This window comes from Protopterus annectens, chromosome 1.part0 (genome assembly GCF_019279795.1).
Source record: "Protopterus annectens isolate FY-2018-M chromosome 1.part0, PAN1.0, whole genome shotgun sequence".
NCBI classification, from domain to species: Eukaryota; Metazoa; Chordata; order Ceratodontiformes; family Protopteridae; genus Protopterus; species Protopterus annectens.
Window position 1 is genome coordinate 1,147,844,079 of NC_056725.1, and position 26,999 is coordinate 1,147,871,077.

Below are 26,999 nucleotides of genomic sequence, written 5' to 3' on the forward strand. Positions count from 1 at the left end.
CGATTATAGAGACTAAGCTCCTCGTGGTCCTGCAGAGTGGTCCTAGCAGCAGAGAACTGAGAAAAGCGACTACTTTCCTGATTTAAGTATTTTTTGCTGTTTTTTACCTAAAATACCTTCTCTTGCTTACTTTGAACAAGCTTAAACTGTTTTTTTTAGCTGTTTGTTGCATTATATATTATCTGCACTTAAAGTTACATTTGGTCGAAAATTGGTCGAAAGTTTGTTTGTTTGTTTGTTAAATTTAACTGTTGAGGCTGCCCACTAAAGTGTGCTAGCCTGTGTAACTGATTTATTACTGTTTACTGCATTTCTGTGTGCTTTCTATCTCAAAAACAACAAAAAAAATATCCTTGTTTTCCCGCCTCTCCTCGACTAGTTTAGACCAGAATGCAGGCTTTGCTGTATTCTGGGCTGTGGTGTAGTTCCTGTGTTGTTTATTGCCTTACTTGGATAGAAGGAAGTTTCTTTGCTCACCAGTGGGAGTGGGGAGCCTTGAGCAGCCTATCTGTCCCTGAAGGAGTGACCTCAGCACAAGAGCTTGTAGTAATTGGTTGTTTTGGACCATTTCTAGCTCTTTTGAAGTTCCCTGTTTAAAATCCTCCTCTGAGCGTTTTTTTCTCACTATACTACTCAGAAACAGCTCCTCGTGGTCCTGCAGAGTGGTCCTAGCAGAAGAGAACTGAGAAAAGCGACTACTTTCCTGATTTAAGTATTTTTTGCTGCTTTTTACCTAAAATACATTCTCTTGCTTACTTTGAACTAGTTTAAACTGTTTTTTTAGCTGTTTGTTGCATTATATATTATCTGCACTTAAAGTTACATTTGGTCGAAAATTGGTCGAAAGTTTGTTTGTTTGTTAAATTTAACTGTTGAGGCTGCCCACTAAAGTGTGCTAGCCTGTGTAACTGATGTATTACTGTTTACTGCATTTCTGTGTGCTTTCTATCTCAAAAACAAAAAAAACACAAAAAATATCCTTGTTTTCCCACCTCTCCTCGACTAGTTTAGACCAGTATACAGGCTTTGCTGTATTCTGGGCTGTGGTGTAGTTCCTGTGTTGTCCATTGCCTTACTTGGATAGAAGAAAGTTTCTTTGCTCACCAGTGGGAGTGGGGAGCCTTGAGCAGCCTATCTGTCCCTGAAGGAGTGACCTCAGCACAAGAGCTTGTAGTAATTAGTTGTTTTGGACCATTTCTAGCTCTTTTGAAGTTCCCTGTTTAAAATCCGTGTTTGCTGCTTTATGCTGACAGCATAGCGCAGCGCTGGTTAAACAAGGTTAAACTTTTTCTGGCTCCGCCAAGTCTGCTCTTCAAATTTTCCTTTAAGAAAGCTCTACTCTTATAATAATCAGTCTACTCGCTTTATTATAAGCCTAGCACTTGTTCTCAAAACCTCTCTTCTAAGTAAGCACTCTCAAACTAAAGTAAGCACTACATCCACCTACCACCTCTGTGAGTACCCACTTCCCTTAAAGGCACAGCACTCCCTTATAATATTCTAGCATGTCGAGTGGTAGATTACTAGCATCCTCTCCGGTTCAGCTGGTTAATCTGGGAATCCTGAGACAATGCTACAATTGTCTCATGTACACAGACAACCCTCTCCACCTCCCAACAAACACAAATACATGTGAGAGATGCAACTATATAGCCAAACTGGAGGCTGAACTCTCTCAACTCAGGACTGGCAAGACCAGACAGGAGGAGAAGGTAACCACACACACAGCAAACCCAGTCCCACATAAACCTACCACAACTGCAAACCAAACACATAATAACACAAAGACATACTCGGAGGCTCTAACAAAAAACTTACCAAAACAACAGAGGCTCTCAAAGCAGACACCCCAAAATCCACCACCTCAAAACATAACACATGCAACTCATACTTCAATAAATCAGTGTGTCAAACAATCACAGCCCTTAAGGCCAAACACCATGCCTGATACACTAGTAATAGGTGACTCTATAGTCAGACACACTGACGTTCCGCTTACCAGGCTGAACAAGGAGAGGGTAACGGTGAGCTGCCTATCGGGAGCTAGGATCCACCATATAACACATGCACTCAGGTCACTCCAAAGCAAGTACAAATATGACTCCGTCATTGTCCATGCCGGCGTGAATGACCTGAGACATACCTCCCTGGACTACATGAAAAGAGACATAGAGGAGCTCTCTGATTATGTAGCCCAGGCTGGTATGACCCTGACCCTGAGCAGCATCTTGCCCTCAATAAGAATGATGCCACAATACAAAGACAAGATGATCAGCTTTAATAATTGGCTCAATTACTGGTGTCATTCTAGGGGGATCCAATGTCTATCTGCTTGGGATGACATGCTGGACAAGCCACACTGCTTCGCAAGGGACGGCTTGCATCTGTCACCACTGGGCTTCCGGATATTGGCTAAGGCTCTTGCCACCCCCATAGTGCCTTTTTTAGGCAAGGCTCAAAAGACAAACCCACCTCCTTAGAAAACAAAAACGGAAAAAAATTAAGGGTAATGCTGCTCAACGCCAGAAGTCTAAATCTCAAGATGCAGGCTCTCGAAGCACTCCTCAGTATGGAGAACATTGATGTCTGTGCAGTAACTGAAACCTGGTTCAATGCTCCTGAGAGCACCCCAGCGCTACCAGGCTATACCTCGTATCATGCTTTTCGGCCCCAAAACTCGGGCTAAACCAAAAAGGGAGGGGGAGTGTCCATATTCATCAAGGACACCCACACCTCCAGGTTAGTGGCAACACATGAAGCATCAGAGACCATCCAGGTGCAACTAACCGTAGGCAAAACTGCTATACAGCTGGTAGCATGTTACAGACCACCCTCCCAATCTCAGGAACCCCATTCAGCCTTCCTAAAGACATTAGAGGATATGAATGTCTCACCAAACACCATCATATTGGGAGACTTCAACTACCCTAACACAGACTGGGTGCATTATTCTAGCCCTAACACCCTAGCCCAAAGGTTCCTTTAATTCATAAATTCAAATGCAATGGAACAGCTAGTCACCTCTCCCACAAGGGGAGATAATATACTAGACCTGATCATCACAAACATGGGGACAAAGTGCTCCACACCGGAAGTATACCCCTCACTAGTGAGATCTGACCACAAAATAATCACCCTGGATATACATATCCCACCTCCACCCCCAACACAAAAGACTACAGTGAAAAACTTCTCAAAAGCCAACTTTACACTTCTTAAGACTGAGATGGTATCCTTTAAACCCACTGGGCCAGTGGAAACCACATCCCACAATGCTGAATCCTTCACAAATGCTTTCTACGGACATCTCCAAGAATGCATGGATCATGCAATCCCAAATAAAACCAAGACCCTCTCCACCAAGGGCAGGCGTCCTGTCTGGTGGACCCCAGCCATAAACAAATTGTATAACAAAAGAAGGAAGCTACTGCACGACAGAGCAAAATCCCATAAAGAGAAGGCATCTCTGATCAGCACTAGTAGAAAGCTACGTTCTCTCATAAAAACATCCAAGGCCAACTTTGAGAGAAAAATCGCTATGGACACTAATGTCTTCTTCTGCTATGTTAGAAACCTGGGCGGAAACCCTCAGATATGCTCAGAGTTAGTTCACAATGACAAAAAATACACTAAACCCACAGATATTGCCAACATTCTGGCAGACAGGTTCAGTGCAAATTTCTCCTCTCCCTCACCCCCAAAAGAAGAAATACTTATCCCAGCTGAATGTAACCTCCCTGTCATCTCAGATGTCCAGGTGAGAACCGCCCTCAGCAAAGCTAAAAACACAGCATCAATGGGACCTGACGGTATCCCGGGTTGCGTGCTACGTGAACTCCAAGAGGAGCTAAACCCGCACATAAAAATGCTATTTAACCTTAGCCTTACTACAGGATATGTACCTGAACACTGGCGTACAGCAACAGTGGTCCCACTCCACAAAGGAGGCATCTCTACAGACCCTGGTAACTACCGCCCCATAAGCTTAACCAGCCTGGTCTGCAAAACCTTGGAAAGAATCATTATGGAACTCATAAACAGAGACATTGGGGACCTACAGACACTTGATCCCACCCAGTTCGGCTTTGTAAAGGGCAGATCCTGCCTTTTGAACCTGGTTGACTTTTTCGAAACAGTCACTAGAGCCATTGACGCGGGCAACGCAGTCCATACAGCCTACCTGGACTTGGTTAAAGCTTTCGACACAATACCCCACTCAGGCATCATAGACAAGCACAACAGCTTAAATGTAAATCCATATGTCACAAGATGGGTTGCAAACTGGCTAAAGGATAGAACACATAAAGTCAAAATCGCTGGAGCCATGTCAGACTCAAAGCCAGTCACAAATGGTGTCCCACAGGGCTCTGTCCTGGGACCCCTCTTGTTCAGCATTTATTTCTCAGATGTGAAAGCAAACATGGGAGGGTTGTGGCTGACAAAGTTCGCAGATGACTGCAAACTAGGCGCCATAGTCGATACACCGGCTGACACATACATCCTACAGAAAGGCCTCACTGAAACAGACAACTGGTGTCGGAGTCATGGCCTTAAACTAAATGCCAAAAAATGTATAGTCATCCCCTTTGGGAAAAACAAAGTACCCACAAATTATCACATAGACATTATACAATTCTTCCTCTAAAACGTGCACGCTGATTGGCCAGCCCAACCAGCGTGCCCATTGTAAATCCCTCAATATACTAACGGAAAAAGGTCCAGTCGCCCGGACTTTTTCCGTTAGTATAAAACACTGTCTCGCTATGTTAAAAGAGTTTAACATAGCGACACAGGTTTAAAAAAAGCAATGCATATCTCCGTTGCTTTTTTTAAAGCTGTCTCGCTATGTTAAACTCCTTTAGCATAGTGACACAGTGTGTAAAAAGCAACGGAGATCTTGCGATCTCCGTTGCTTTAAACCTGTCTCGCTATATTAAATGGGTTTAACATAGCGAGACATCTTTAAAATAAGTAACGGAGATCTCTGTTGCTTATTTTAAAGCTGTCTCGCTATGTTAAACCCATTTAACATAGCGAAACAGTAAAAAGCAACGGAGATCTTGCGTTCTCCGTTGCTTTTGCCCACAGCGCTGATGTACTGCGTAGGCATGCGCAGTACATCAGAACTGCTGCGGAATACCAGACAGCTGCGGAAGGGCAGCAAAGAGGCATTATACAATGCCATTATTTAAGAAAAGTAATTATTTATTTTCTTAAATAATGTCATTGTATAATAGCAATAACCCACTTCTGGGTGTGGGTAATGTGGGATTTAACCACGGTTGTCTTTGTTTGGTCCCGAGGGCGAAGCCCTCGGGACCAAACCACGCCAACCGTGGTTAAATCCCGCATTACCCACACCCAGGCGTGGGTTATTGCTATAGTGACCCACTGAGTATGGAAAAAGTAATCAGAGACCTGGGGACCCAAGTCGATAGTGACCTCTCATTTGACACCCACGTTGCCAAAGTAGTTAGAAAGACTTTCTACCTTGCCCACCTTATCATGAAGGGATTCACATCCAGATCAAAGAAGGTCATTGTACCCCTATTCTCCTCCCTTATCAGGCCCATGATTGAGTACAATGCCCCATTTGGTATGTACCTCACCCGGCACTTGCAACAGCTGGAGAGACCCCAAAAGTATCACCAAGAGGATCAAGGGTCTCCAACATATGTCATATGCTGCCAGACTAAAGAAACTCCCGCTCTATTCAGTAGCATACCGCCTACTCAGAGGTGATCTGTGCCTGACGTACAAGGCCATTTCCAATCAGGAATTGATGGACATGCTCCACCTCAAAAAATCCAAATCCATCAGAACCACGAGAGCTAAAGATTTAAACCTCAGCACAAATATGAATAGGACATGCTGGAGGGACATATTCATAACTCAGAGGCTTCCCATACTCTGGAACAAAATCCCAGTTCATGTTAGGCAAAGCCCCTCACTGACTCTCTTCAAGAGAAATCTTGACGAGTGGATGGGAGATCGTAGGTTTACCCCGGGGGTCATCTCTGTGTCACTACTAGACAGAGGCACAGTAAACTAATTCTATTATGTAAGGGGGTCTTCACTGTGTCACTACTAGACAGAGGCACAGTATTCTAAATCTATTCTGTACACTTTTGTACCATTACATGGGGTGGCAAAAGCCACATCACTATGGCTAGGCTTATAAATGCCCCAGGGCAGATAGCCTAGTACTAAACTATGAAACTATGAAACTATAAAAATGATAAACTCCTATGAATTGTTACACATTGTTGTGCTTTGTCTTCTAATTGTATTAACATTTACTTTGGCTTATATGTATTCTTCTTGTACTTTAACAAACTGTTATTTTATATATTTTATATATTGTATCTATGGAGCTTTTCTCCCCAGGACTCCATTGAAAATGGGCTCATTCGGCCCAATGGACCATCCTGGTAAACAAACTTCAAATAAATACAATAAATAAATAAACTGAGTACTTCAAATACAGTTTAGACTTTGATTTCCATTTTCATACTAATTGCTTTTTTGGTTGCCATCAGAATTAAACTTAATAAGGCTTTACTATGTCTAGGGAATTCAGTTCTTGTGTCCCAGCTTAAAAAATAATGTCCTTAGTTACATTTGCTCACACAATATTTCTGACAGAGTACTATGTAGGGAATATTTAAAATCTGCCATCTGATTACACTCCCAAAACACATGTTCCCAGTTACCTCTTTCTTCCCATTACAACTCCAACATTTGCTATCTTCCTGAGGAAAAATTCTTTGAAGTCTGCTTTGGGTATAAAAATACCTATGAAAATACTTCCAATCAAAGATCCTAAACATTCTGGACTTTGTTGCATACTTGGGAGCCACACATACATCTTCCCATTGTTCTCATGCAAACTGCATTTCCAGTTTCTCTTCCCAATCTTCCCTAACCTCCTGTGATTGATTCTTATAGTTATCATGCAATATTTTATATGCCCTACTTATTATCCCTTTTTTTAACAGCAGCTTATGTCCTAGATTCGAGTAAAACCCCCACTAGAACAGGTCTTTCACTTAATATTTCCCAATCCCTTTCTCTTTGCCTATATTCTGATATCAATTTCTGGTATGGAAGACATTCTCTAGTTTGCAGTCCAAACATCTTCTTGGCCTTATCCCACTCTTTTACCTTTCCCTCTCTGTTTTTTTGTTCCCAGTATCTTGGTTCATTTGTCAGGTTTCTCCAGTAAATTCCATCCCTCTCTTGCCTGTTTTCTGTATCCTTACCTACAATCATCCCTATTGGCAAAATTTCCTTTCTCCATTCTCAGGTTGGCTTAATTCTTAGAATACTTTCTGTTACTTTACGAATATAACATTCTGTATGGTTATTATTTTCCTTAAGGATCTGCATCCAAAATCCCACTATCTCTTTATTTCCTAAACTTTCCCCACCTCATCATCCTCCCTTTTCCACTTTAAATTGTAGCTTCCTGCTTGTGTTATGTATAAGAGCCTTAACGGTGTAGCTATAAAATATTCCTTCAAATCAGATAAACCTAAACCACCTTGTTCTATTGGAAGGATCAACATATCCCACTTAACTCTTGTCCTTTTCCACTCAAGGACAAATTCCTTCAACTCTTTAGTAGCTATTGTCCAAATCTTCTCCTCTGGTTTATAAAAATATACCTAACCCATATATAAAATTAAAGGACTAAAACATTTCACTGATTGTATCTTACTATCCATATCCATAAGCAAGAGCTTCCAATTTTTCAGTATTTGTATTATCTTTTATTATCCCACATAGCCTTAGATGCTATAACCTTTTAACCCATGCTCCTAAGTAATCCATCTCATAGTTTCCCCATAAACAAGGGTATTGCAGAATCAATTCAATATATGGACATATAATTTATGGCTATAGCGTTTGTTTTATTATCGTTATTTTTATATCCAGAAAAGACATGAAACTGTCTCAAAATGCTCCACAATACTGAGATGTATGTTTCTGGATTTATTAGGCAAAAAATAATATCTTCTGCAAATAAAGCCAGATTTTCTTGATACCATATCAATTATATTCTTGCATTTCTGAATCCCTTATTTCCTTTGCCAAAATCTGTAAATATAAAGCAAATAACAAAGGTAAAAAGGCACCCCTGCCTGGTTAACCAAAAACAACTCATCAGACAGGAACTTTCCAACTTAAATTCTTGCTTCTGAGCCTTCATATACCCCCCTAATTAACCTTACATCAGGGAATGTAAATACTTGCATTGCCGCACACATAAAATTCCAGATAACTCTTTGGAATGCTTTTTATGCAACAAAGTCCCACATACAACAGCAGTATTTTGTAACATTCTGCTTCCTTCTGGATCATCATTATTCTGTCAATTTTGTCAAACACTTGCCTCCTCTCTACAATACCAGATTCATCCATGTCTATCAATTTAGGCAACAGTGTTGCTATTCTTTTAGGTAGCATAGACTAAAACACTTTATAATTATGGTTTAGTATTGAAATGGGTCCTTATGAAGCTTGGTCTTATGGGTTTTTACCATCCTTAGGTAATATAGCCACCACAGCTTTCTTCAAAGATGTTAGTGTATCCCCTCCTTTTAAAATACTGTTAAACAAAATCTTCCAAATCTTTATCACTTTCTTCCCACCTAACTTCAAATGTTCTTCAGGGGTATGATCTATTCCTGGAGACTTTCCAGATAAGTGATTATACATCACCATTTTTATCTCATCCCATCCTATATTAACAGTTAATTGTTGAGTCTCATCTAGATCTAACCTTGGCATAATTAAGCCTTCCATAAATATTTCAATTTGTGCTCCTTTTTAATTTCCACATTTCTCTGTTGTATACAATTTTCATAAACTTTCTGAAATATCTCTAAAACCTCTACAGGATCTCTGGTTATATTTCTTGTTATAGGCTCCCTATGTTTGGCAATAACTGTAACTGTTTCTACTCTCTGCTGCCTAAATTCCTGTGCTAAAAGTTTTGTGCTCTGGAGTTATTAAACTACTTGCTTATTCCCACATTTTCTAAACACATGCATATTATCCAGATACTGCCTTATTTTCTCTTTAGCAATATGTATCTGTATCTTCTTGTTCTGTGAGATTTCACTTATTCTGCAATGCTTCAACCTTTGACAGGCCCTCTGAGTAATTTCTATTACTTCTTAACAATATTTCCTTCTCTTTTATTCCTACTCTGTTTTTAAACTCCATTTTCTTTTTATCCATCTCACTAGATATAACTTCTGAATATATTTCTATCTTCCCTAATAAATATCAAATAATTTCCACTACCTATTCTTTAAATTTCTCTCTTTTTAAGAGGTAGGTGGGAAAGCACCAGTGACTCATTTTTACTTAATTGCCCTGTATCTTTATATTAGTTTTAATTGCCGCGAGATCTGAAATAGTTATTGGATGTGTGTTGAAACTTTCAATTATATGCAAATGTTCCTGTGAAATATAATTTCTGTCTAGTCTAGTCCAGCTATTGTAACCTGGGGAACAATATATAAATTCTGTACACATTCATACTACTGAATTCACATCTTCCATATACCAAACATTTTCATACATTTCTTCAAAAACCTACTCTCTCTTGTTATAGTTTCCCTTCCAGGTGTCCTGATACATCCTTGCTATTGCAAATCCTGTTGAAGTCCCCACCTATAAGTAGAAAGCTTATAGAGGAAAGATTGTTTCTCACAAAAGTTTCATAAGCTGCATAATAGCAGTTTTTGGTGAAATATAAATGCAAGCCAGCATAATCCTCCTCCTTGTCAATAGTCCCTTACTACTACAAATCTACCATTATTGTCTATTTCCCCTCTTCTATCACTATTGGAATACATCTATCAATTAGTATAATTACTCCCATTTTCCTTTGTCTCTGATATTTAGCTGAATATCTATCCTGGAATCCTTTCTTTTTTAAATTCAGATGCTGATTTCTTTCCTAACGTGTCTCCTTCAGCATTGCCATTTGCACTTCTTAGTATAATTCAATGTTCTTCCCTTTTTGTCTATACCTGTAAGACCGTTTATGTTCCAAGATAATATGGATAGAATATCCATCATGATAAAAATATATTGTTTGCACCTATTATACATGACAGTTTTATTTCTGAATGTGTATTTCCAACTTTTGTGTTACATGTGCACACTAATGTTCTGCAGACTGATAGTCTATATAGTTGTTTCTTCCCATTTGTACTTATGTCATATTTTCAAGTCTTTTTGTTTTAATACTTCCCTCAAACAAAAAAAAAATACATTTTCAAAACACCCCATCCTCTGTTAACTTACAGCAAGCACACAAAACTATGTACATCTTCAAACAATTAAATTTAACTCTCCAGATAGAAACAATTGCCCCAAATTGACAGTGCACCCACAGGTATTACCTAACCTAAAATTAAAGTTGCCCATGCTAAAAAGGATCCTACAGCCTGTGTTTTCACTTACACTGATTGCTGTCTGTTCTTTTCTTATCTGTATTTCCCTCCCAGGTGAAAAATTTCTTGTAGGCCTTTAGAAAATATTGCTCTTCAGCCCTAAGAAAAAGTCCAAAGTCTATCTTCAAATAAAACTAAATGACACACTGTTCTATTAAATGCATTAAAGTATTAAGGCTGCTAGGGACACTGCTATCTCTTATTATCTTCCCATAATTTGAAACTTTACTTTTCACTGAACTGCTTGCCATTGTATCTTTATTTTTTGGATTTCCATTGGGAAAAAATACTCATAACACTCAGGCTTAATTGCTTGCACCTGCAGTCAGTTTATCTCCATTGAAAAGTAATCAGCAATGCATCTTTGTCATTTTCACTCAGAACAGAATGTACAACTGCCTTTAGCTGCAGACTTCTCGACTCCCACTGAACATTTGCTAATGGAAAAAAAAGCTAATATTTTTACACATATAAGAAACTTGGCGTTTTTATGGCTTTCATAATTCTGTCTTATTTTTAAAGGCTACTTTCTTAAGAAAGGCACTTATTTATAGCTTAAGCCAAAGGCATTAAACTAGCATTCACACTTGTAAAAAATCACAGTAAATATTTTAATTCTACATATAATATAATCCGTACAATTTTACACCTCACTCCCACCCCAGCAGCCCAAGATCACAGCATATTAACATTAAACTTTATTTTGTCCAGCCTTTCTTCTATTGTTATAATGGAACAGCCTGTGTTCTTACAACTGAAAAAGTTCTTGTTTACTTTAATATCTTTAAGCCATACAGCAGTCACTGAAAAGACTCCCACACATTTAACATACCCTGACTACACACTACACAAAACTGCTTTACTGTATACAACATGCTGTGCAAATCATGAAATGTTTTATACAAATACTAATTAGAACAAAAATGTTTTACTTACAATTCCTTTTCCCCTTATATTGCCCTTTAAACATTGAAGACAAAGCAGGGTATGTTTTACAGTCCACCCACAAGGTTAACAAAGTAAACAAAAGTGCAGTCTTTTTTAGACACTTTTTCCTGCAAAACTATATTTCACAAATGTTTTTAATGCTTTATACTCTTCCAGGTATTCAATAAATTTCAGTGCTGACAGTCTTCTCCCTGTTCATCTCCATCTCCCAACACTAGTCTGGCTCAGGTCCAAGGTGCTTCTGCCTCTTCTAGTCAAATCCTGTGCTTTTTTGTTTGTCTCTCAAGCATTTTCCTTTGGAATATTGTAAAAGGGGTTTACTTGCAAAGTCTCTCCTTGATCTTTACTGTCAGAAGAATGAAAAACAGAGTTCCTTTCTGCTTGCTGGCTTACTTTTAGTTGGATAAACATTTTGTTTACTCCTTATCCTGTTTTCCATCAGAGATGTATTTGATTCCTTGGTATACAAAAACAAGAACACAATCACTGATACGTTTGATGGAACTCTTTTAATTCTGGTACCTCGGCCTTCGCCTTCTCCTGGAATACATTTTACAAAGTCAAACACCACCCCTTTTATATTATATCTAATTACATTGTTAGTGCACCAACCTTTATTCAATAATTTAATTAACTTGAATTGTTAACCCAACCATATAATTGCATCTAAGTAAAATTTTTTTGACTTCACTTGCTTTCCTGATTTCTGACTTCATTAAATATCAAATATATATGAACATTTTTATACAAATGTGTTTACATTCTTGTACATAGCCTTTTATGTTTTTAAATAAATACTTTAGTATGAATAATATTAATAAATCATTACATTTATAGATGTTGTTATTTTGTTATTAAAACAAATATTATTATTACAAAATTCACACTACATATATTTAGCACTAAATTCTTTCTGTAACATTCATTATTTCTGAGAGATATATGGAAACATTAGATTTAAATTTCCATGTTCATTCCATTAGGAAACAAGGTTTTATAATTAAGAATAAACCTAGATTCCATTTGTAACAATCTTTCACGAAAGACAGTTTCATTTCCAAATACATTAGGCCTACCCAACACACAAAATACAAATCCCTCTGGGACCCCCTTATGTTCTTCACAAAAATGTTTCGCTACAGGGCTTTCCATTCTTTTATGTTTTATATCACCTAAATGTTCAAGAATCCTAAGCTTCACCTTTCTTGTTGTTTGACCTATGTACCACTTCTGTTTCACACATCCACATCCTATGATATATACCACCCCTGTGGAGTTGCAGTCATAATATTCAAGGGCCCTATACATGACATCATTGATTTTAATACCATCCAAACTTTTGACCCGACTACAAATCACCACATCTAAATGTTCCCTTTCTAATATTCTTTCTAAATGTACTGATGTTTCTGAAATTCAATATTTCCTTTAAATTTGGATACCTACTATATGAAAAGGTAACTCTTGATGGAAAAAGTTTTCCTATTTTGTCATCCCCACTGATAATGGGCCAAAATCTCGTCACTGCCTCCCTTATTATGTCAGAAAATTGTGAGTATCTGGTGACAAAAAACATATTATCACCAGACCTCACTTCCCCTGGATCTGCGAAACAAGAATCCAAATTTTCATTCATTTCATTCTGAAACTTTCTCCTTGTTTCAGATGACTTCCCAAGGCCTAGCTCACCTTCTACCCTGCCTCTGGCCAATCTAATATTTTCTTCAGAATATCCCCTTCCTTTGAGTCTTTCTTCAACCTTATTAAATTCACCAAAAATCCTTTTGCTATCTGAAGTGTTTATTCCAATACGTTTAACGTCATTGTCATCTGAAACAAGGAGAAAGTTTCAGAATGAAATGAATGAAAATTTGGATTCTTGTTTCGCAGATCCAGGGGAAGTTAGGTCTGGTGATAATATGTTTTTTGTCACCAGATACTCACAATTTTCTGACATAATAAGGGAGGCAGTGACGAGATTTTGGCCCATTATCAGTGGAGATGACAAAATAGGAAAACTTTTTCCATCAAGAGTTACCTTTTCATATAGTAGGTATCCAAATTTAAAGGAAATATTGAATTTCAGAAACATCAGTACATTTAGAAAGAATATTAGAAAGGGAACATTTAGATGTGGAAGTTGCAAGATTTGTAGTCGGGTCAAAAGTTTGGATGGTATTAAAATCAATGATGTCATGTATAGGGCCCTTGAATATTATGACTGCAACTCCACAGGGGTGGTATATATCATAGGATGTGGATGTGTGAAACAGAAGTGGTACATAGGTCAAACAACAAGAAAGGTGAAGCTTAGGATTCTTGAACATTTAGGTGATATAAAACATAAAAGAATGGAAAGCCCTGTAGCGAAACATTTTTGTGAAGAACATAAGGGGGTCCCAGAGGGATTTGTATTTTGTGTGTTGGGTAGGCCTAATGTATTTGGAAATGAAACTGTATTTCGTGAAAGATTGTTACAAATGGAATCTAGGTTTATTCTTAATTATAAAACCTTGTTTCCTAATGGAATGAACATGGAAATTTAAATCTAATGTTTCCATATATCTCTCAGAAATAATGAATGTTACAGAAAGAATTTAGTGCTAAATATATGTAGTGTGAATTTTGTAATAATAATATTTGTTTTAATAACAAAATAACAACATCTGTAAATGTAATGATTTATTAATATTATTCATACAAAAGTATTTATTTAAAAACATAAAAGGCTATGTACAAGAATGTAAACACATTTGTATAAAAATGTTCATATATATTTGATATTTAATGAAGTCAGAAATCAGGAAAGCAAGTGAAGTCAAAAAAATTTTTCTTAGATGCAATTATATGGTTGGGTTAACAATTCAAGTTAATTAAATTATTGAATAAAGGTTGGTGCACTAACAATGTAATTAGATATAATATAAAAGGGGTGGTGTTTGACTTTGTAAAATGTATTCCAGGAGAAGGCGAAGGCCGAGGTACCAGAATTAAAAGAGTTCCATCAAACGTACCAGTGATTGTGTTCTTGTTTTTGTATACCAAGTGATCTTTGGGGTATCAAAGGAGTGGAGGTGTTGTATTCAGAGTTGACATGTCTGTGAACACCATTACTGTCACCTCGCTGGGTGTACAGTCAACTCAACCGGTTAATTTGGCATCTATGTGGAAAGAAAGGGAAGAAAAGATGGCAACCAATGATCCATGGGAAAGTGTTGCCATTGATTTTTTGGAGAAGTATGTGGAACTTGAGAGAGCCATGGTAAAGGAAGTTACAACTTTTTATGACTTAAAGTTGCTTGAAAAATACATTAGCTCCAACATTACGCCTAGGGGTTTGAGAGTTGAGCGGTTGCCTGCTTTTGTATTCTCTGAGGACGAGGCCGATTTGTCCTCAGAATGGAAAGACATATCTTTAAAATGCACACTAGGTTGGTTAAGTGTGCTGGCAAAAAGAAATGAAAGAACTTTGCAGAAAGCTCGTGCCTCCATTCTCCATTTACAAGAAAGACTTATTGATGAGAGTACTGTGGCTGTATTCAACAAAAATCTTATTGAAATCAAAAACAGGGTCTCTAAAATTGAAGCGGATGTAATTTCACATAAAAAAAGGAAATACCTCCGTGATGTTAGAGACTATGATACAGGCAAGCTGTTTTCTTGGCAGTATAGCTTTAAGAGGAAGCGAGGCGCTTTTCGTGACGTCAGAAGTGGGTCGAGATCTGGTATCGGAGATACTTCAGCGTCCTCAGCAGATGAATCCAGCAGCAGGAAAAGCATTTTGTTTGAGAGTTTGAATGCAGAACAGGAGATACCAGCAGAAGCAAATGGAGCAGTGGGCAGTTCGGATCAGTCGTCGGTACAGCAGAAGGGAAGAGGGCGCCGCTTTCAAAACAAGGGGAGAAGAAGATGACAACTTGGCAAGAGCAATTGAGTGTGAAAGAAGCGTTTCAAACCCAGACTGTGTGAATGTGGGCAAGTTGCAGCCCGATTGTGGACCCAATATAATTTCTTATACAGACATTTGTGAAGGTGAGAGTTATAACATTTTGAATATCTCGGATTTTAATATTTCCGAGTGCGCAAAACAAGTGTTGTTTAAAGGCACAAAATTTGTACCAGTATGTTTCCCTTCTTTGGCTGATGTTTCTTTAGAAATTAGGGAGTTTTGCAGGAAGTTACATTTAAGAGAGTTTTTTTCTAACAATGATAGCATTTATAATGTTGTTAATATGGAAGAGAATGACAATGATCCTGAAAATTTAGATTGTTTAGACAATTCTCTATTGAATATGACATTACATGAAAATGAATTGGTAGACATTTATGCACAAGAAGAAGTGTGTGAAAATGTAGTGAGTTTTGCATTTAACACTGGTTATGGAAGACTGATAGTTCCTAAAGTACCATATAAAAGTGAATTCATGCCACCCAAGAGAAGTATGGTTATTAATGTGTTTGAAAAAACACTGTTAAAAACCGTGGAAGAGGAACATAAAAAATTTTGTAGAAGGAAGAAAAAATATAATTTAAGTAGGAATGAGTGGAAGGCTTTATTAGATTTAAAGAATGCAAATAATCAGTATGTGTTCACCCAGGCTGATAAGGGAGGGAACTGGGTGATTCTATCGTGGGACAAATACAACTCTATAGCCTTGGATTTATTGATGGATACAAACACATATATAGAATTGTCTTCCAATTTGCTTAAGGAATATAATTCACAATTATTGGAACTACTGGAAAGAGGAGAGAGGCTAGGTTTCCTGTCATCTGCTGATGTTAGAAAATTGTATGTAAAAAATCCCAAGATTGCTAGATTTTTCATTATTCCCAAAACACATAAGGACATTAGGAACCCACCGGGATGTCCCATTGTTTCGGGCAAAGGAGGCTATTTGCAAAATGTTGGAATATTCTTGGATTCCTTGTTAAAGTGTTATTTGGAAAGGGTACAGTCACATGTAAAAAATACTAATGAAGTGTGTATGAAAGTAAGAGACATCAAATGGGAACATGACTTTTATTGGACTAGTGTGGATGTAAAATCTCTATACACTAGCATTAATAGACATCAAGGTTTAAAAGCAGTGGAAAAAATGTTGGGGGATGGACCCAAAACTTATTTTATTCTCAGTTTGTTGGATTTTTGTCTAACTCATAATTGTTTTGAATTTGAAGGGAGACATTTTTTGCAAAAGGAGGGCACAGCTATGGGGGCAGCATTTGCGCCCTCATATGCGATTTTGTTTATGGCCCATTTCGAGAATTGTTTCATTTATCCCTCAGAATTTTATAAGAACAAGGTAGTAAAATATGTGAGATTTATTGATGATTTGTTGTTCTTATGTAGGGGTAATCCAGAAGATTTTGGGAAATTTGTCTCAGGGATCAAAGAAAATCCTTGGGGGTTAGATTTCACCTACACTATTGGGGGAAAAAGCATCCAGTACTTGGATGTGGAGATTTATTTGAGTTTAGACAATAAAATACAATATAAACCATTTCAGAAGAAGACAGCAGCTGAGAATTTTTTACATGCATCTAGTATGCATAGTGATTATCTGCTTAAGGCCTTACCATTTGGTGAATTTAAACGTATTGGAATAAACACTTCAGATAGCAAAAGGATTTTTGGTGAATTTAATAAGGTTGAAGAAAGACTCAAAGGAAGGGGATATTCTGAAGAAAATATTAGATTGGCCAGAGGCAGGGTAGAAGGTGAGCTAGGCCTTGGGAAGTCATCTGAAACAAGGAGAAAGTTTCAGAATGAAATGAATGAAAATTTGGATTCTTGTTTCGCAGATCCAGGGGAAGTGAGGTCTGATGATAATATGTTTTTTGTCACCAGATACTCACAATTTTCTGACATAATAAGGGAGGCAGTGACGAGATTTTGGCCCATTATCAGTGGAGATGACAAAATAGGAAAACTTTTTCCATCAAGAGTTACCTTTTCATATAGTAGGTATCCAAATTTAAAGGAAATATTGAATTTCAGAAACATCAGTACATTTAGAAAGAATATTAGAAAGGGAACATTTAGATGTGGAAGTTGCAAGATTTGTAGTCGGGTCAAAAGTTTGGATGGTATTAAAATCAATGATGTCATGTATAGGGCCCTTGAATATTATGACTGCAACTCCACAGGGGTGGTATATATCATAGGATGTGGATGTGTGAAACAGAAGTGGTACATAGGTCAAACAACAAGAAAGGTGAAGCTTAGGATTCTTGAACATTTAGGTGATATAAAACATAAAAGAATGGAAAGCCCTGTAGCGAAACATTTTTGTGAAGAACATAAGGGGGTCCCAGAGGGATTTGTATTTTGTGTGTTGGGTAGGCCTAATGTATTTGGAAATGAAACTGTATTTCGTGAAAGATTGTTACAAATGGAATCTAGGTTTATTCTTAATTATAAAACCTTGTTTCCTAATGGTCAAAAAAATTTTTCTTAGATGCAATTATATGGTTGGGTTAACAATTCAAGTTAATTAAATTATTGAATAAAGGTTGGTGCACTAACAATGTAATTAGATATAATATAAAAGGGGTGGTGTTTGACTTTGTAAAATGTATTCCAGGAGAAGGCGAAGGCCGAGGTACCAGAATTAAAAGAGTTCCATCAAACGTATCAGTGATTGTGTTCTTGTTTTTGTATACCAAGTGATCTTTGGGGTATCGAAGGAGTGGAGGTGATGTATTTGATTCCCCCAGGAAAAATAATCTGAAGAGAGCTGGATACAGCAGCTTGCATCTCACACCTGTTTTTCAATATTCCCTGACTGCTGGGATAAAAAATGTTTTGCCTGCTGCTGTTTTAAGTAGTTAATTGCACTGTATTACATTGTATCTGTTATTTGTAGGGCTGTTTGTGTGGTCTTCGTACACTTAGGCTCCAAATCAGCTGTTCTACATTAAGAAGGTATTTTCTATATGTGGCAAAAGTGTGCTGATCTAACTTGTCTGAGTTGGGGTTTGCTGGTGGAAGGCATATTGTGTTCTTTCCTGATTGGTAGTTAGCTTAAAACTTGATTTTCTTTGCTCATATTTAAGCCTTGCATTTGCATGGTGCTGCTCTTTGTGCAGTGCCTAGAAGCTCAGTTTCCTTAAACAGCTGTCAGTGAAACCCAATCTTTTCTGCTGTTCTAGGAGCAACTCAATTGCACACTGAGCAGTGTTGCTTTATTAACCAATCTTAGCCTACACGAAGTATAGGTCCCTCTTGTAGTCTCAGCATTACCAGCATATTCCTGTCATATTAACCCATTCCCTTCCCTAATAAAACATACAGCAAGTGTTTGCTATCATGGACGGGCAGTTTCCCATCATCTCTCTGGCCAGCCTGATAGACATGGGCATCCTGAGGCAATGTAGCAACTGTTTCATGTATACTGACAACCACTTACTCCTGAAATAAACAAATACTTTATGTGAGAGATGCAGTTACACTATGAAATTGGAGGCAAGACTCTCACATAATGGCCAATTGAATGCAAAACAGTGTGTCAGCACAAACACACTTCCAACACTAAATAAGGACACGACACATAAACCCACATATGCAGAAGTACTCACTAGTAACTTACTAAAAGATCAGATGCCTCAGTCCCAAATGGAAGCCACTTACATACATAACAATGCAAAAAGCAACCACAACACATAATAACACATACACCTGTGTCTTGACAAATAAACCCATAAGGAGTAACACCACAAAATCTAATGTACTGGTCACAGGTGACTCCATTATGAGACACACAGATATTCCTCTCACTGGGCTGGATAAGGAGTGAGTTACACTTAGCTGCATGTCAGGTGGCAGGATCCATCAAGTCACTCAAGCACTCAAGTCACTCAACCACAAGTATCGGTATGACTCCATCACAGTCTATGTCAAGGTGAATAACTTGAGATGTACCTTATTGGACTATATGAAGAGAGACATGACTGAGCTCTCAGCCTTAAGCCGCATTCTACCTTCTCCAAGGATGATGCCATAATACAAACAAAAAATGACTGACTTTAACAATTGGCTTAACTTCTGGTGACAGTCCAAGGGGATTCAATATCTGTCAGCATGGGAAGACATGTTCTACAGGCCACACTGCTTTGCCAGAGGTGGTCTGCGCTTGTCTCCTTTAGGCTATCAGATACTGGCAAAGACATTAGCCACCCCTATTGTGCCTTTTTTAGGCAGTGTCTAAATAACCAACCTCCCAATATAACAAAATATTTTATAGATAAACTCAAAGTACTGCTGCAAAAAGTTAGGAGTCTAAACAAGAAACTGCACTCTCTGGAAGCACTCCTCACTTTGGAAGATGTTGAAATCTATGCAGTCACTGAGACATGGTTCAAAGACACAGAAAGCACCCCAGCCATGCAGGGCTACAGAGCCTTCCATACATTCAGACCACACGCTGAGCATGAAAGAACCAATGGAGGAGGTGTATCTATCTTCATTAAGGATAAGTACACCTCGAGACTGGTCAAACCATATGACTTTTTTGAGCTACTCCATGTCCGATTAACTACAGGCAAATCCCCCTACCACATCATAGCTAGCTATAGGTCCCCCACCATAAAACAGGAAAAGCATAACGCATACCTGGACTTACTGGAGTTACTTGCTATGCAGCCCAACACCTGGGTGATTTTAATTATCTTACCATTGACAGGGAAACATACATGACCATAAACATGCTGGCTCAGAGGTTTTTGGACTTTGTCAATGCAAATGCTCTGGAACAGCTAATCAGCACACCCACAAGAGGCTGAAATGTCCTCACTAACATGGGAGAGCATTGCACCCTCCCCCATGTGATGTCCTCTCTAGTAAATCCGTCTCATTCAATGTAATTGTAAGACCAGATACCTCATCAAGCTAAAAAATGCATAAAAATTTTTATAAGACAAATTGCCTCCTACTAAATGATTGTATAAGAAGTTCCAAAGCCACCTTGAATGCAGATAACATGGACTCCTATGCAGAGGTGTGCACCAATGCCCTGTATAACCATTTAAGCAGTTATAGATTCAGCTGTACCTGAATGGATTAAAACCAGGTCTTGCTGTAAAAACAAGCCACCCTGGTGGACCCCTAATATAAGCAGGCTATGCAACAAGAGAAAGAAACTAATGTCTAAGAACAAGAGGGAACTGGCTCAGCAGAGGAAGAAATCCCTCTCTAGCTTAAACAAACAAATTGGAGATCTTTTTTTTTAAACACGTTTATTGAATTATCACTTGTGACACAGGCAAACTTACATTTATACAAAAGTAATCAAACTGTATTAACAAATTTACATTAACAAACATTATACTTGACATATATTGCTATATATCATATAAACTAAGCACCATTGCATAAATTATTCAATCCCTGCCCCTTTTTTTAAACAAGAAACATCTGTATTAAACCATCACTTACGACATATGCAGTCATACATTTATATAAACGAAAACACTGACACAATCCTAGTTGTAAGCATGTTATATCACAAACCATACTGACACACTCTCAGTTGCAAACATTATACATGACTTATGATCTACTCAATTATTTCATTCAAACATTAAATAGCTCAAACTGGAGAGCTTGTCAAGTTTTCCAAAGCTAATTATGAAGCAAGAATAGCCTCCCTACCTAAAGATAATCATAAGGCATTCTTTAACTACATCTGAAATCTATGCTTTGAATTGGTTATGGATGGCACCACCCATACGCAACCTAAGGTAATAGCCAAACTACTAGCTGACAAATTTGGTGCAAATTTCATCTCCCATCTGCTCCAGCCATCCTCAAAGTATATCAGCCACCATTCCTCAGCCTATTATTTCAAGAGAGCAGGTCATCTCGGTGCTCTCCAAGGCCAAGAACACAGCTTCAAAAGGACCATACAACATACCAGGTTGCCTTTCGAACAACTTGAAACATCATCTATTAGACCCACTTGGGTCCTTGTTTAACTGCAGTCTGAAAACTGGCTGTGTTCTGGTGGAATGGCGGACAGCAACAGTAATCCCTCTGCACAAAGGGGGACCATCAACCAACTCTGGGAATTATAGGCCCATAAGCTTGACTAGCCTCATCTGCAAGGCCATGGAAAAACATATCATTATGGACCTTATTAACAAGAAAATAGGTAATCTCCAAACTCTGGACCCATCCCAATTCAGATTTGTTAAACATGGATCATGGTTGTTAAACATGGTTGACGTCTTCAAGAAAGTCACCCAGGCCCCGGATGAGGGAATGGCATTGGATACCACCTATCTTGACATAGCCAAGGCATTTGACACAATCCCCCACTCAGGTATTATAGAGAAACTCTCCCAATTGGGAATTAACCTCTACATTACCAGATGGGTAGCCAACTGGCACACCAACAGGACACATACTGTAGAAGTGGGTGACTTCACCTCTAGCACAAGACCAGTGGCCAGTGGTGTACCACAGGGCTCTGTGCTGGGCCCCTTACTGTTTCCAATTTATTTCTCAGAAGTCCAAGCAAACTTAGATAGCCTGTGGCTGACCAAGTTCGCAGATGATTGCAAATTGGGAGCAATCATTCAGTCCCACCAATGATGCTAATATACTGCAGACATAATTAATACAGACAAATGATTGGTGCCAAAGTCATGGATTAAAGCCAAATACAAAAACTCCATTAGTATTTCCTTTGGAAAAGCTGACATCTCTGCTAATTACATTAAAGGCAGCACCCCCCCGCCCTAAGTGTCGAACTACTGGTACATGATCTGGGTACTCAGGTTGATAGCAATCTGAACTTTGACCACCTTGTATCCACTGTAGTAAGGAATGCCTTCTGTGTGGCACATCTTATAAGTAAAGGAATCACATCTAGATCTAAGGATGCTATAATTCCATTATACTCAGCCCTCACCAGACCAATAACTGAGTATAACACTCCCTTTTGCATGTACCTCACCAGACAACTGCAGACATTGTAGAGACCACAAAGGTTTCTCACCAAGAAATTACAGGGTGCACAAAACAAGTCTTATGTGGAAAGACTGAAAGCACTGTCACTGTATTCTGTCTCATACAGGTTGCTAAGGGGTGACATGTGCCTGGCTTACAGAGCAGTCTCTGACCCAGTCCTAATGGAAATGTTGCACATTTGTAAATCAAACTGCAGGAGGGTCACTCACTCCAGAGATCTTAACCTAGCCTCTGACTTGAACAGGTCATGTTGGAGATATAGATACATCTCCCAGAGACTGTCACCTCTATGGAACAGGCTTCAGATTCACATGAAACAGAGCCCCTTCCTGACTCTCTTAAAATGCAACCTAGATCAATTGATGGGTGACTCCAAATTCACTCTTGGTGCCCATGTCCCTCCTGGACAGAGGAAGTCGGTATGATCTACCATAGACCCTTAGCTCCGAGAACTTCACTCACCTAACCACTGACAACTGGGACAAGTTTGGGTAAATATAACTAGGCTTGTAAGGGCTCTATGGTTATTAGCCTGGTAACCTTCAACAAACCTATGATCTTTTCCACAAACACTCTGCTGTCTCCAATTTTTAATACTTTTCTCTTCTTCCACAGTTTTCTAAAGATGAACTTTTTCTGCTGGCATGATTACATCTTTAATAATATTGGTCTTAACTGCTTTCAATTAACAAATCAATTGTTTGTGCTTTCATAAAATGAATACAGTCTATTCCTTCTACTTTCTTTGGTACAGCAGAACATCTCAGGTTTTCTTTGTGTGCTCTGTCTTCCTACTTTACTATTTTTCATTTATTTTTACATTTTATTTTCTTTTACATTTGTTGACCGGGCTAGTCTATCTGGATATATGTCCATTTTCAGTAGAGGCCTGGGGAGAAAAGCTCCGAACAGGATTATTTGAAATAGTTCTTTGTGTGAAGCTTCATACTTGGGCAGCTTTTTCTTCATTTCATTCTCCAATTCTTGCAGTTTTATCAGTTCATCTGAACAGCTAGTTAAAACTTCTTCCATTTTCTCCAGCCTTTTGTTATTTGACTTGATATATTCCTTCAGTGTTTCATTCATATTTATTACCTATGAGTACATTTGATTTATTTTTTTTCCTCTAAATTACTTAATATCATCTTTTGAAATGTAAAGCTTGAACTGCATTTTGCTGGATAGCTGCAGAATCCTTCGTAGACAGTATTTTCTCTTCACATTTTTTTGGTTGATTTCGTTCAGGTTTTCTGAATCTTTTTTGTCATACAGGCAATGTACTTACTAGCCAGTAACAGAATTTTACTCTCCCAAAACAGTTTCAATGGCTTTCCTTTTCCTCAGTTTCTGTTTTCATACTGGAAGAGCTGAAGTTAAGTTGTTAATCAGTGTGCAGCCATCTCGGAGGTTGCTTTAGCACTATCTTCAAGAAAGCATTTTTTCTAAACTTAAAACTAGAAACGTCAATATTAGGGTGTAAAATGTTCTTTTGTGGAAATGTTATTTCAAATGAAGTTGTCTGGAAATTTTTTTTAATCATTAGCTAATTGAGATAATACATAAAAAGTGGCACAAAACAAAAACCTTTATTCAAAATATCTATGTCATTCTCATTGATAGCAGAAAATGTTAAAAAGCAAATCAGTAATCCCATCCAAAGCTTTCAAGACTTTTCTTTGCTCAGTATTTGCTGAAAACATCTTAACGCTGTCTTGTTCTTGATTTACGTTTCCTCCTTTTGTTTTACATAAGTAAATGTCTTGTGTAGAAATATCTTACCTATTCCACTGTCTTTCCTTGTAAGCAAGATTGATGTCACAGCAAACTAAGGTATGATTGCTGGTACTACTCACCATTGGAATAACTGCATTACTACAGCTCCCGGGAAGGTGGCTAGTCTAAGATGATGCATTCTCCATACAGCACATGGCACCAGTACACCCTATTAATTCTAAGGTGGGAATTTTAGCCCTGTTTGCTTGGGAGACACAGAATGATGAAGGTCTCTGGAATAAATTACTCAGATGAGGAAGGGTGGTCCTGACGGCTCATTACTTGTAAATGTCTTGGCAAAGACATTATGAGTCATAAAAGGAACTGAAATGCATTTGTTTCTATATCAGCATTACAGGGCTGCACATCTGCCCTTTGAAGTAACTTCTGAACATGGTAATCACAGTTAGAAAAGGCAAGTGGATTAACCTTTTATAAAACAGGCATGTTATAACTGATACCTTACTTAATTTTGGGCTTGTTTGTTGTATATTAGTTTACACAGTTCTTTCTCTTTATTATCAGAATCAGTATATTTTTATGCTTTCTTAAGCTGACTCAGAATATTGTACTTTCTAATATAGCATCGAAAGTCTGACTTTTTTCTCCCATATCCTTAATGTGACTATCAAGCCATAAGCCCTCTTAGCCTGTGTTTGTCTTGTGGTTGGCATCTTAAAATACTTGGATAAAACGGCAAGAGCAAGTGATTATGGTCACACTCCAGCATACCTCTCAACTGTCTAGTTTTTGAAAAATGTCCAGATTTTTGCCTCATATTTTTGGGCTGCTTGTCATAAAATCTGTGGCTTTCTAGCAAATTACTGTAGATTAAAATCACTAAATAAAGACATGCATCTGAGTTTTAGACTTCATATTCTTCAGAATATGCATGCTAACAGAATTCCCATTATTCTAGCAACTTTCTAAGTTTATAAGAACAACATTTAAAATCCGTCCCTAATTTTTACCTTTGTACCCCCACATCATTTTAAGCTTGCCCAGATTTCTTGCACTAAGAGGTTGAGAGAGATGATCCAGAGGGATTATAGGACTTGCTGACTGCTAATAACACTCCTCCAGTCCAGATAGTCCAGATAGTCCAGAATAGCGGATATTGCTGTCCATTGCAAATGTCACCTCCACACTTTCAAACCTTCAGCTTCAACTCCTTTGTAAACATCTTTAGACAGAGTAGATTACTGACTCTATTGCTTTTAATTATAGGCAAGAAGGAATCTATAAGCAAAATATCTGAATTTCTATGTTATCCATCATAGTGACTTAGGTAAGAACTATATGTCTCACAGAAAAAATAAAGGACGAAATCTACATGCAAAAAAAGAGAAGACAAAATGATTGCATGTGTTGTAGCATGTAGCATTTATGTGTTTGTGTCACATAAATATATTTTTGTCAGACTACTAGAGTTCATTAATTCTTAGCTAAACAGGTTGGTATTTACATACATACATAGAAATATTTCAAACATGGGCAATAATGCCCTTCCAGCCGGCCAGTATCCAAAAATAGTTGTTCCCATAATAAGTGTCCAGGCTGTTTTTAAAAATATCTAAACTATTGCTTGTTTTAATGTAATTTGGTAGTCTGTTGCATGCATCAGCTACTCTCTCAAAAACTACTTAGCACATGACTTATTCCTATAGAATGTTCTGCATAGATTGTCTGACAATTCTCTACTACTTTTTGATAACCCCAAACATTCTGAGAGGTAGTTGTCTCTAAATGCCCTATATACATGAATAAGCATTCCTTTTAAATATCTGTATGAGACACTGGACAAGTTCAAATATTTTATTCTTTCATAATAACTTAAATTTTTACATTCATTGATGTCCTTTGTATATTTCGCTGTACTCTTTCCAGTTCACTCATGCTCGTTTTCTTATAAGGTCTCCATATTGTTATTCCATGCTGTAGTTTGGGTTTAATGCAACTAACAAACAACGATTTCATCATTTCTGATCATTTCTGATTTCCTAGACTTTGTAAATCTTTTTATTGAACCTATTGTTCTATAACTGTCATTAACCAGCTGGTTAATGTGATTAGAAAAACTCAAAGATAGATCTACCCATATACCCAGGTCCTTAAATGAAGTACATTTTCAATCACTATGTGCTGTATTAAATATTCACCTTTCAGTTTATGTCTCCTAAACCTTATATGTTTAGTTTTTTATGTATTTATCAGTATAATATTCTCCTTTGTCCAAATGGTCAATTTGGTCAGGTTGTCTTGCAGGAATGCTCTAGCTGTAACACATGTAATCAGTTTACTCATTTTCAAGTATTCTGCATACAGACTGTAGAACACCTCTGATGAAAAAGCTAGATCTGAAAGATACAATATAAACATGTATGGGCTAGGACAGAGCCCGGTGGGACACCCTAACTTTAACCTTGAATTTCACATGTAAATTCTTGTATGATACTTGCCATGTCTTATTTGTAAGCCATTCAGCTATCCATCTTATCAAGAGTACATCAATACCTAGCTGTTCTAATTTATTGATCACTTCCTATCAAATGCTGAAGTTAAATCTATATAACTTACATCACAGCACAATTTTTTCATTCATAGCTGTTATTATATTGTTACCGACAGCGCATTATGTTAAAGGTGGTAATAGATCTATTTTCAACATATGCATGCTGATATATGGCTTCAAGACCTAACCTTTCCAATTCTGACAATAATTTATCAAATATAACTATCTCCATTATTTTTCCACAACATGAAAGTAAAGTTATGGGTCTGTATGATCTAGATTTGTCCTGCTCACCTTTACCTTAAAGGCAGGGTTAGCAAAT